This window comes from Alligator sinensis, unplaced genomic scaffold (genome assembly GCF_000455745.1).
Source record: "Alligator sinensis unplaced genomic scaffold, ASM45574v1 scaffold309_2, whole genome shotgun sequence".
Classification (NCBI taxonomy): domain Eukaryota; kingdom Metazoa; phylum Chordata; order Crocodylia; family Alligatoridae; genus Alligator; species Alligator sinensis.
The window spans coordinates 1,311,041-1,314,684 of record NW_005842231.1 but is presented as its reverse complement, the minus strand read 5'-3'; the positions used below and the strand labels follow the sequence as shown (position 1 = coordinate 1,314,684).

The following is a 3,644-nucleotide window of genomic DNA, read 5'->3' as shown; positions in this document are numbered from 1 at the left end:
GTTCAGAGGAGGGCCACCCACTTGGTGAGAGGGCAGCAGGACAGGCCCTATGAAGACAGACTGAAGGACCTGAACAGCCTCAGCAAGAGGAGGCTGAAGGGGGACCTGGAAGCAGCCTACAAGCTCGTCAGGGGGGATCAAACAGCAAATAGGCAGAGCTCTTTTCTCCCCAGCACCACCTCGGGTGATGAGGAACAATGGCCATAAGATGATGGAGAATAGGTTTAGGTTGGAGATCGGAAGGCAATATTTTACAGTTAGGGTGGCCAAAATCTGGAACCAACTTCCCAGGGAAGTGGTCCTCACCCCTACCTTGGGCATATTCAAGAGGAGGTTGGATGATCACCTGTCTGGGGTCTTGTGAACCCAGCATTCATTCCTGCCTATGGCAGGGGGTCAGGCTAGATCATCTTCTCCTAACCCTAGCTACTATGATACTATGAAACGATGTCATAAGTAGTTGTATGCAATTCATGGGGGTGGTTTCTTCTGTATGGCAACAATTCTTCATTCGGTATCCGGGTGGCTCTTTCAAAGGCATGATCTATCTCTCTGGAAGACTGTTCTTGTTGAGTGAAAGCCCTTTTGAGATTTGGGAGGTAGTGATCACAGGTGTTCTCCTCAGTGCAAATTTGCTAGTATCAGAGGGCTTGGCTATACATTACAGCTTTCTTGGTGTGTTTAGGATGATTGCTGGTTCTGTGCAGATACGTATGTTGGTCTGTGGGTTTCTTGTATATGGTGATCTGTATTGTACCATTCTGGATAGTGACCATCCTGTCTAAAAAGTGAATGTTGGTGTTGGAGTATTCCAGGGATAGTCTGATGGAGAGCTGCTGCATGTTGAGTTTCTGATGGAAATCAATCCGATTGCAGGTTTTCAGTCCAAACAACAAAGATGTCATTGATATATCTTAAGTATAGCAAGGGTTTGATGGTTCAGTCCTTGAGGAAATTTTCTTTCAGGTGGCTCATGAAAAGGTTGGCATACTGTGGGGCCAGTTTGGTGCCCATAGCTGTGCCCATGGCCTGGAGCATGTGTTGGTTATTGAAAGTGAAGTTGTTGTGTGTGAGGATGAAGTGTATAAGTTCAGTAATAATTTTGGGTCTCTACTCTGAGTTGCAATATCATTCTTGCAGATATGTAAGGCAGTCTTGAATGCCATCCTGTTGTGGGATGTTAGTATATAATCTGGTAACGTCCATGGTGGCTAGGAGGGTGGTCTATGTCTAAGTTTTCGTAGAAAGTCTGTTGCATCTTGGATAAAACTTGCTCTTTGGGTGACAAGAGGTTTTAGGATCGATTCGATGAAATCTAATATTTTGTCAGTGAGATTGGATATTATAGGTCTGCCAGGGTTCCCTTGTTTGTGGATTTTATAGTAGGTGGTATCAGAGAGATGTCTGTTGGCTTCTTTTATGTACTCTTCACAATTAAGGATAACGATAGGTCCTCCTTCATCTGCTGGTTTTATTATTATTTGGTGGTTTGATCTTAGGGATTCTATGGTACTTCTCTCTGAGAGGGAGAGGTTGTTATGGTGGTGTGTGTTGTTAATTATTTCATTGTTCATTCTTTCCCTGAAGCAGTCCTTATAGCAATCAAGGTTTGAATTCTGTTATTAGCGTCTTAGATTGAAAAAGTATGAAAAATGCTCCCTTGCAAACATTGTTGAGTTCTTTCCACCATTTCAGAAAGGAGAGAGCCAGCAGTGGCATAGAGGCATACCTCGGCCTCTCCCCGTATCTGCCCTTGTGTGAAGCTGTATGCCTGAGAACACAGACAAGTTTTCACCAGTGTTTAGAATGGATTCTATCTACTAGAGTAGACATGTTCTCTTATCTGTCATAATTTAAATAAACCCAGCAAATAGGAATCAGTAAACAAGAATTTCCCCAGGGGTTTGGAGGGGAAGGTGCATGTGGCTTTGTTGCTTTTATGGCAAGGACAAGGAAGAAAAGATAATGGTGAATGATACAACAAGAGATTATATGAATAACTGAAAAGAAAATTAAGATGACAGGATATAGAAGCTGTCATCTGCATATTACCCCTGAAAGAAGTTATTTATATACAATGTGTGATCTGACAGAATTTATGGAAAAGTAGATCAAGCTGAAAATAATGGGGTTAAGACAGACAGTTGCAGACTTGATACAGGGGGAAAGCTGTGTAGACAATTTCAAGCTCAGGAGCTGCTGGCAAATCAAGAGGATGTAGAGTGCAGATTCTTAGAAGGTAGTGGCTCTTAAAGGGCAATGACAAACCACAAAGCAGAGTCTAGAGTGGTCACCTCAGGCCTCCAAGCATGCTGTTAAAGACCACAGAAAAATTCACTGGGATAGAGCTGAGAATCTGCCATAGGTTTGGATTTGAATATAAACAAAAATATCTAATGCTATTAGAAGGATAAGTATTACTTGCAATTGTGGCTTTATGAGAGATTTTAAATTCCCAGATATAGATACCTAATAATGGCAGCATCTAGTTATTCCTGGATCTGACAGGTGAAAGTAAAATCTTTCAGCTTCCAGTTCTATGTTCTGAAGCAATGGCTTTGATTGCCCTTACAAGATTCACCTTTTAAAATGGCATTAAACTTGGATTTTTCCATATTGTTTTTCAGACCAAATACATTAACAGAGAATATAACAAACATCCTGAAAGGCAAGAGTTGCAACCAGCTTCCAAGTTCTAAGGAATTATGTAAAAATGGATATCGCAGACTCTTTTGGACAAAAGGTTGCTGATGAATGCAAAGAACTGGACTCAAAGGACTGGAAAGGACCTTCTAAACAAATATTCCTAAATCTACCTCAGTACACTGACCTCCTCTGCAAAATCAGCCCTTTGAAGTCATCTTCTCATTGCCACACCACTAAAGCCACAGATCTAGAGGCAATGTTGGCTGCATACAGTGCAGCTTGAAAAGTAGTCTTGGATGTTAGGCCTTTGGTAGCGAACACAGAGAACTTCTCTTTACTATCAAACAACCATTTATCTACAAATGCCAGGATGTTTTCTTAATTCATAAAATCATGGTATGCCAATAAGACCTGGTATCTTGCAAGCCTGCTAAAAGACATTCCTTGTGACCAAACAAATCTCAAAATTTTGGCTCACTTCCTTTCATCATCACTTTGGTACTCATTGGTGGCCAGTACCATGTTAGTAGAAAAATTTAGCTGCACTAGAAGGCCTTTCCTTTGGTATTTCTGGAAGAAGTCTATCAAGCTATTTGAGTACCCATTAACTGCATTAGTTAAGAGGTATATTTTCCCAGAAGTAGAACAATGTATAACATATCTTAGCATGCAAGATGGTTCTTGAGTCTCTTCAGGAGGTAACTAAAAGAAATCAGCTGTCCTTTTAAGAAGGTCCAGAAACAGTATAAAAATATTCAAGTGCGGCGAGACAACTGGAACTACAGCCTTCTCCAGAGAGCAAGAAATGACTACAGGGTCCTGTAAGCATAGGTGGAAGAAGAAAAAAAATGGGGGGGTCTGAGCATGTGTGCACATGTGCGTGCATGCTCCCTCCCCCCCAGCAGGTAAGTTTGTGAGGGAAGCTGCAGGGTGAAGGGCAAGAGCTGGGAGGGGCGGGGGGGGGCAGGGCATGGAACTAAGACACGAGAGGGAAGAGA

At 42.1% G+C, this 3,644-nt stretch overlaps 1 protein-coding gene across 1 annotated transcript in view; it reads right to left on the bottom strand.

The window, feature by feature from the left end:
• Positions 1-3,644, bottom strand: part of CCDC7 (coiled-coil domain containing 7) — a gene marked incomplete at its 5' end in the record, with an annotated part of 170,022 nt that overhangs the window by 133,196 nt on the left and 33,182 nt on the right. The window lies entirely within an intron of this gene.